Consider the following 9,488-nt stretch of genomic DNA (forward strand, 5'->3'; position numbering starts at 1 on the left):
CCATGATGGTTTGATTATGTAAACATTGCTCTGTTCTTCATTGGCCGTAATCAAAGATTGTGTGAAATCATTGCCTCCTTAAATCCATTTATTTGCGCATTTTGGATTAGAATGTTACTTGGGATGTGAGCATTTTCATTCTCATGGTGGCAAGAACAAATATAAAATGGTGCTACCATTTTTGCATAAATATAGAAACATTTACTTCTTGTAATGAATGGTTGTGCATAAGGGTAGGATGCTAGTGTGCATATGTGCAAGGTGGCTTTATGACATCTTTGCCTCACCATCAAGTGGAGATAGTATTGTGCCCATGCCATGAAGGTGATTTGGGAATGCTTTGCGGTTGAAAATAGTTGAAGGACAATTGGGGTTGGGAGTTCAAGAGTATCTGTGACGGTTGAAAAGAATTGAAGGAGAATTGGGGTTGGGAGTTCAAGAGTATCTGTGAACTACAAGCATGATGAAGATTCTGTGTTCCATAATCTATTTGTTCAAGGATGCTAACTATTAAGGATGTCAGTGGAAGGGGAGCAACAAGGAGGGAGACATGGTTGCATGCAAAGGTCACACTAGGGAATAGAGCAATGGAGCACGGTGATGGGTGGGAAGGGGTGATTAAGTTATACAAGTGGAGGAACATTGGGAGCGGAGATTAGGGGTAGAACAACAACCTTGAGGAGGATGGTTTAGCTACAATGGAGCAGCAGAGTGATGGTGGAGAAGCAACCCCAAGAGGATGGTTGATCCATAATAGTAGGGAAGGACACAAGCAAAGGGTAGGAGAATGGTTGATCCTCGAATAGAGGGTTGGGGAGAGTCATCCCCAATGGTTATGCTCCTATAAAAATTAATGAGAGGGATATAAAATGGCAAGAGGAGAAGGGTAATCCAAGAAGGTGTGCATATGATGAGTATTGATGGGGGGTTGTGCAAGCAATTCATGGAAAAAGGATAAGTGCAAAGGCAGTGAATTGAGGGAGGAGTTCGGTAGCCAAGAAGAAGTGGTGGAAAGGAGGTGGGGTGATAAGGTGGCAATATCCAAGAAAAGGGAGGAAATAGGGAGAGAGAGAGAGAGAGAGAGAGAGAGAGAGAGAGAGAAGAGAGAGAGAGAGAGAGAGAGAGAGAGAGAGAGAGAGAGAGAGAGAGAGAGAGAGAGAGAGAGAGAGAGAGAGAGAGATATGTATTAACGCTTTTAGGGCCTTTCAGGCCTATGACACAAGGTACAATTAAAAAAGTAACTCACACAAGCCAACATGGACTAGGGCAAAGGGCTCGCTAGGGACCTTGCTTGAGTGCTATATTAAAGAAACTAAAAATCCAAAAACTAGTACTCAAAACACAAAAAACTCAGAAATCCTGAGATGACAAGAGACATGATTGAGTTCATCTATGATCCTAGTGCCATGGTAGGATGCAAAGAGATCGCATATCCCTCTCCATCCAATTGTCCCTTGTGGTGGAGAGAGAGAGAGAGAGAGAGAGAGAGAGGGGGGGGGGGGGGGGGGGGAGGGGAAGGGCTAAGGTTAAGCAAGACAAACCCATCTATGAGGGTCCTAATGCCCTCTCAAACAATAAAACAACGTAATAGAACAAATCAAAACACTAGGTGGGAAGCAAACTGCACATTTATAAAAAGACACAAGGAAGCAAATCCAATTAAAGAATAAACGAGGAAGCGAATCCAATTAAAGAATATACGAAATTGCCAAGAACATCGCCTTTTAAACCTTATTAAAATCAAAGCAATGTTTAAGGGATTTCACAAGGAATTTTTTCCTTGAAACAATAAATTTTGCATGTAGGTTTTGTAGATAAGCTATGAACAAAAATGTATAAGAGTCGAGTAAGTATTTACAGAATTGGTCATGGTATTGGAGAATTTATCAAGGCTTTTAGAAGTCAATATAGCTAGTAGGTGAATAGCAAGGGATCCAATCAAGGCTCCAATCAAATTGCGAAGTAAGTCGTGTCAATCCAATCATAATTATTAACCAATAACTGAGCACAAATGGATTCGTTGGTTGATGGATTTCTATCCAAGTCATCTCAATACAAGTACCAATTGATAATTCTAATTCTTGATGTTGCCACTTACAAGACAAAAACTAATTCAAAAGCCTAAGGTTGTGGATAGAGCAAAAGAAATTGGCTGATCTAGATTAACTATGCCTAAGGAAGCACTAGGGCATGTTTGAATTCTTTTACTACCTAACTAAAAAAACAAAAAACTTCGTTGACTTGAGTCAATATTTAACTTAAACAAAGTAAACTATGTATACGAACATTTTTAGTTGTCAAAGGTATAGGAAAAAAATATTAAATAAGCAAGATGAAGCAAATTTTTATTATGAAAGAAGAAAATGATACACCAAGGTCAATGAACAAGTTTGTGAGAACCTTGTTTGCAAAAATAGCGAAGGTAAGATAATAACTTAGTCAAAAAATAATGCAAAACTACCAAATGAATGGATCCACCAAGAGTAGCAAAGACATAAAGAAGATTACAAAAAATAGATGTACTAATAGGCCTCCCGAATGAGTTTTATTGATTAATTAATAGAAGTTAGTGGTTAATAGGCTAAGCTTAGTGGCTTAATTAGAAGCCACTAGAAGTCCACACGATGGTGGACACGTGGCCATGCAATGTTCCCCCCACCCGGGATAGTGGATTAAATGGAGGTCTCATGATTAACTAGATTGCTTGGCCAGCTGGGCTCTTGATGAATACTTCTCTCTTTTGCTATCTTGTTGAGGTTCACATGAGTCACGTTGTCAGAAATGATGCAGAAGATTGATGTTCAATTGCATGCAACCTTTTCTAGAGATTTCGTTATCATCCAGTGCTGCTTGCACTTGATGTTGTTCATGTCGACAGTAAAACGTAGTTTTTCTTTTTTTCGGAGGAAGACTAATTCCTATTCTTTGCACTGTAAGCAAATCTATTATCATTCCACTTCGAGCGAACGACGGGGAGATGTATTTCAGAAATGTATAAATAATAAATCAAAACCAAATTGAGACAGAAGCATGCAACTGTGACAGGAATAATCCAAACCCAAAGCTGCATTGCATGTACGACAAAAGTTCCAGCACCATTTGCAACTTCATTGGATCCCTTTTTTCGAACGCACAAATGTTTATTTTTTGGGTCAAATTATGTTCCTACGCTTTAGGAAATAGTACTTCCGCGCTCTAGCCGGATGGCCCTCGAGCGTGTTGTAACCTAATGGACCTACTGTGTTGTGGCTCCTTATGTAGTACTGCTCTAAAGTTCGTGCTTTGTCTACAGTGTCTGTTGTTTCCAAAACTTTGATTTCAAAATTTTCTTTGAAGGGCTTGTAACGCTGCAAGTCCTCTTTCATTTTTGCCGGTGGTTTTTTATTGTGCTGTTTGATCCTCCGCGGCAGGTCCGTCGTGCTCCCTATGTATTTTCTGTTGTTGGGCTTGCACGTGATGCAGTACACGACGAGGCTTGCACGATTCCCTTGCGCGGGCGCTACTCCGTCGACGTGGAATGAAGCGACCCTCTCTGAAAGCATTTCTGTACCCCGTAGCTGTATGGAGGCAAACTCATGCTTGTTCCTTGCATCAAAGGCGCGACGGTTCGCGGGGTCCACCATGTTTTGCAAAAGCAGGAGCTCAGGCTGAGATTCCACTATTGACATTAACTCGAAGGGAGCTGTCTCATCGTGTAGTTCCAAGATACCTGCAATGGTTTGAGGACTCAAGATGCACATACCCATCTTGATGTCCGCACGCTCTGCTAAAGAATTGTACTTGCGCAATATTGGATTGTTCTCGATGTTGTATGCGAGCACACCTGACAGCTCGTTCGTCACGATTTCTTGAGCCGAGCTTAGTGGGACGTTTCGCCAAGATATCAGAGGATTGTCAAGAAGTGACCTTCGATCGAGTGTGCCACGAGCAATCGCATTTGCAGTCGTGGTAACTGAAATGGATACATCTATGATGCTTAGCAGTTGCGTGTGGAGATGGTTTGTTTTAAGCAACTGCCGAGAGTACTGTGGCATCAACTGCATAATGTATCTGCTCCGCTGGGCATCTCGTGTGCAGCTTTGGCATTTCCAGTAAGTCACTTGCATGCCCATATTCTCGCAGGCATCCAAAAGTATCATGTTTCCGAGTGCGGCGCTGTGGCTCGAGATGCCTATGCCTTGCGAAGAAACGATCCTTTGGTTTGCAGACAGTAGCGTGGTTATGCCACAGACACCGTAGATTTGAAGGCTAGAGAAAATAGCCGCGCAATTACTAACCCATTGCTTGTATCTATCTGCGATGGTCAACCACGATGACGTAGCTGGCCTCAAGGACATCTTTCTTGATGTTATATCAAGTTGAATAGCTCGACCTCTGGCTGCTCTGAGCGTTGATGAATGGTCATGTTCGAAGGAGTTTCCGGTGGTCATTTCTACATCGTGACATGAATCGATGTCTTATGTTCGGGTTTAAACACCTACAGGGATTAATAATAAAAACCATCCGAAACTTTGCTACAATTTCACTCACGTGGTTTTGTCTAAACGCAACAGGAAAAACAAAATGGACTGAACCTCTATCTTTAGAAGATGAAAGAATTGATAAAATAACTTGAATCAAGCAAATACATTTTGTTGTGCGTACCTTTAGGAGAGAGTTTGTCACCCGCTGTATGTTCATGTGTGCACCCCACAACAGTAACACGGAAGGGTGGTAAGGGACGACGTTTCGGTGCTCATGTCCCGGCCGGTAATACAACCAACGTTGCGTCAGAGGGTCGAGGATGGGTTCATATTTTGGCTGTGTTGCGAAAGGGAAGCCGTGCTTGCAACTGTGGTGTGACGGTCCGACGTAGCACGCTTTCCTGCATACGCGCAACTGCTTCCTGAGAACTAGTTCTCGCAGCCTTGTGTTTCGAGGATCCAGGGCCTCGTCCCTGGGGACGTAAGCCGCAATCTCATTTGCAATTCGCTGACGGTCATCATGGTGGACCCACAATATGACATGGGCATGTAGGGAGCCCCTGTTTTGTATCTCATAACGAACGACATGGTGTTGTATTCGGCCAAGCAGACCGTCGGATGAAAGCAAATGCTTGCGCATGAACATGTGGAAGCGTGCGTGGAAAAGTGCCACGCATTCAACAGGACAGTCCTTCCAAGTGAATTGCGCATTATAATGTGTTGCGATGCTCTCGATCACATTAATTTCTTGCCACCGTGTATCGGTGACCTCGTCTGCAGTGAATGTCAGAAAGAAATCTGGGAGGCCCCAAGCATCGACCATCGTTATGAGGTCCTTCAGTTGCCGTCGATGCCACGATGGGGACCCCGGCATTGTTGATGGCATGCTGTAGCGAAGCACGTGTCTCATTGCGTCTTCATCGGTCGTGGCAGGGTTGGCTTTCCTATATTGGTCGATGTCTCATTGCAAGCATGTAGAGTTGCTTGAATTGGCAATCACCACTGCCTGTTTTAACTGGAACATGATCAACAAGTACGGCTTGTAGAGCGTGTAGATAGAGAATAAGGTGCATATTCTCATTTTCACATAGTTGCTGAACTGTATGCAGCCATCATAGTAGCCCCGTCCGAAAGGGAACAGGAAGGGGAACACTGCTGACTCCATGGTTATGTCAACGCACGCACTGCCAGCTGCTGCTACTCCGTCGACGTGGAATGAAGCGACCCTCTCTGAAAGCATTTCTGTACCCCGTAGCTGTATGGAGGCAAACTCATGCTTGTCCCTTGCATCAAAGGTGCGACGGTTCGCGGGGTCCACCATGTTTTGCAAAAGTAGGAGCTCAGGCTGAGATTCCGCTATTGACATTAACTCGAAGGGAGCTGTCTCATCGTGTAGTTCCAAGATACCTGCAATGGTTTGAGGACTCAAGATGCACATACCCATCTTGATGTCCGCACGCTCTGCTAAAGAATTGTACTTGTGCAATATTGGATTGTTCTCGATGTTGTATGCGAGCACACCTGACAGCTCGTTCGTCACGATTTCTTGAGCTGAGCTTAGTGGGACGTTTCGCCAAGATATTAGAGGATTGTCTAGAAGTGACCTTCAATCGAGTGTGCCACGAGCAATCGCATTTGCAGTCGTGGTAACTGAAATGGATATATCTATGATGCTTAGCAGTTGCGTGTGGAGGTGGTTTGTTTTAAGCAACTACCGAGAGTACTGTGGCATCAACCGCACAATGTATCTGCTCCGCTGGGCATCTCGTGTGTAGCTTTGGCATTTCTAGTAAGTCACTTGCATGCCCATATTCTCGCAGGCATCCAAAAGTATCATGTTTCCGAGTGCGGCGCTGTGGCTCGAGATGCCTATGCCTTGCGAAGAAACGATCCTTTGGTTTGCAGACAGTAGCGTGGTTATGCCACAGACACCGCAGATTTGAAGGCTAGAGAAAATAGCCGCGCAATTACTAACCCATTGCTTGTATCTATCTGTGATGGTCAACCACGATGACGTAGCTGGCCTCAAGGACATCTTTCTTGATGTTATATCAAGTTGAATAGCTCGACCTCTGGCTGCTCTGAGCGTTGACGAATGGTCATGTTCGAAGGAGTTTCCGGTGGTCATTTCTACATCGTGACATGAATCGATGTCTTATGTTCGGGTTTAAACACCTACAGGGATTAATAATAAAAACCATCCGAAACTTTGCTACAATTTCACTCACGTGGTCTTGTCTAAACGCAACAGGAAAAACAAAATGGACTGAACCTCTATCTTTAGAATGTGAAAGAATTGATAAAATAACTTGAATCAAGCAAATACATTTTGTTGTGCGTACCTTTAGGAGAAGACACTCGTTTGGAGGCTGCAAACATCTCGAAAACAGAAGTGTTGCAGACATGATTAGTATGTTGGTCGAACCAAGCAAATGTAATGTTCCCTTGCGGCAACAGAATGTGCGAAGAAGTGTGCGTGCTCAAGATGAGGTGTTAAAAAAAAAAAACCATACGTAATGTATGGTGGAGAGCCGGCACATGTCTCTCCAAAAATTATATATCATAGGGGAACGTGCCATCCCCCCGTTTCGAATAGTCACCTCCAGTGTTGGAGGTGTAGCGCATTAATGCGGACCAGAGCAACAGACGGTGCATAAACATTTCAGAATTGAAATGACCGTACATTCTACTTACGTGGAGTATCCTTTGTGACGTCCACAGCTCGACGAGAAGTCGCCTATTTCTTTGCTGGAATGTTGGAATCTAAAAAACAATCATGATTAGTCAATATGCATTCCTCATGTTCTGCATGTTTGGATATGTTGGTTAGCATATGTGCAATTTCCTAAAGATGATAAATTCAAGCACAAAAGCTACACACAATCCAACGATCAAAGATGTTCAAACCATCAAGGTAATCATCTTCACACATCTTCGAGCAGTTGTAGTTACAATTTTTGCCTTTGCAAGATTCCAAAGAATTACGACTATGGAAATATAAAAGTGCGTATAAATAACATCTTATTATATCTAAAATGATTCACTATGTCCATGATCTCATGAGTTGGCAATAGTTATCATTGACACTTTTGCAAACTTTGATCAGATCGCAACAATTATTGATGTTTGCAACTATTCATAAAGATTACACGGATATAATCAGAGAAGGAGATACTTTAATAACATTACTATATGACAGATTGAGATCTGGGGATATCATTCAAGGTCTTCCGAAAGTTGAGCAGTTGTTGGAATCTCGTTCGATCGCTTCTGTTTCAGCGGGAATCGAAGATATTTCTAGAAAATGGAATAGGGGTGTTATACGACTAATTGGGAATCTTCGGAGTCATTTTCTGAGTGCTAGAATAAGTGTGTCGCCTATCAAAATAAAAGGATCACCTCCGGCAAACGCGAAAACAATCCTAGTAGTAACCTAGGACGCCGGGATTATGATGACTAGGATTGACAGCAGAGAGTTGAAGGGGGCGTGCGGATGTGTGTGGTGTGTCCATGAATCGATTTGGGCCCAACGCCAACGCCACCTCACCTCACCATCGTCTCGACTCTTGTCATCTTCATCCCCAATATATACTGCCGTCCCCTCCCTCTGCTATGCGAATGCGATCCTTGAGTTGCAATCGCAGTAATTCCGCTCCTTGCTCAGGGTCGCAACAAGCCTCAATAAACTTTCCCAAATCTATGGAGAAGCCAGATCCTTCTCTCCAGTATGGAGTATAAATATCTGATAAACATATAGAAATTATCATTCGACAACTGACATCGAGAGTAGTAACTTCGGAAGACGGAATAACTAATGTTTTTCCACCTGGAGAGCTTATTGAATCACCCCCGCTAACCACACTTAGCAAATTAAGCCCGTCTTCGAAGGTAAACGTCCGTGATCATTGCTTCGAGCTGTTGTACACTATTACAATGCTTTCACCTTCGCGAGGCTAATATATTCTAAGAAAGAGAGCAATGAATAGTCGAGTATGTATCGAAGGTATACAAACCGAGACGGGCTTTTCAATAGCGATCAATCGATACGATGAACTGAATACAGCTGGTTGACAACGAGCAGAACACTTAGCAAATTAAGCCCGAATACAGCTGGTTGACAACGAGCAGAACACTATTTCAATGCTTTCACCTTCTGTCGAAGTGATCAACGTGAGCAAGGATTTCGTTCGTCCGTTTCGCCTATATTTAAAGGTTTTGCCTTGGCTTTTTACGCAGTTGGCTTTTTACGCAGCTTTTCAATCAAAGCTTTTTGTGGAAGCACAGGATTTCAGAATTTGAAAAAACGTCCTAGTGCTGGCCAAGTAAAGACACGCCCACGTCACGATGTAGTCTTTTAAAGCGAGGGTGGCGAGAGGGAAGATGGAGTTGATCAAGATGAAAGCGAAGGTGCTTGCCCACGCGGCAAAGAAAGGAGGGGAGGAGGAATTGCATGGCACGGGCGAGGAGGATACGCAGGGAGATGAGAGGTTTGTGTTGTTTTTGGACTGTTCTTTGGTTATGGAGTCTGTAGGCTTATATTCGAAGGTTGCATGCAGGTTGCAGGTGGTGAAGAGGGGGAGAGGAGGGCCGCAAATGATTGTAGGAGGTTCCTAGGTGTTGGAGGTCAATGTAACGATTGGCGTCGATGGAGAAGACATTGATGTAGGTTTGTTAGAACCTGTGCACAAGTTTTCGGGGTCTTACTGTGTCGTTGGCATTTGTTCGGTGGAGAGTAGGAGCTCTCTTTCATTTGCATCTTCAGATGGTGTGCAAAGTGGCTGCAAAGTGCGTGCAATCGGTAAACAAGGCATTCAAAAATTCATCGGCTTGGAATGATCATGTGGAAAGGCTTAAGATAGAATAACATGCATACGTTTCATGGTATGTTGGGAAGGATATGGGGCAGCCACACTTCCGGATGGTGTCCAAGAACATGAGCACAGAGGATCCTCAGTCTGGTGTGGACCTTTATGTGCGTTTTGGAGCTGATGAAATGAAAAATCATGTGTGTCCAAGTAGTAGAAA

The sequence above is a fragment of the Dipteris shenzhenensis genome, chromosome 25, assembly GCF_047967505.1.
Source record: "Dipteris shenzhenensis isolate YYH24624 ecotype China chromosome 25, Dip_SZ_1.0, whole genome shotgun sequence".
Classification (NCBI taxonomy): Eukaryota; Viridiplantae; Streptophyta; class Polypodiopsida; order Gleicheniales; family Dipteridaceae; genus Dipteris; species Dipteris shenzhenensis.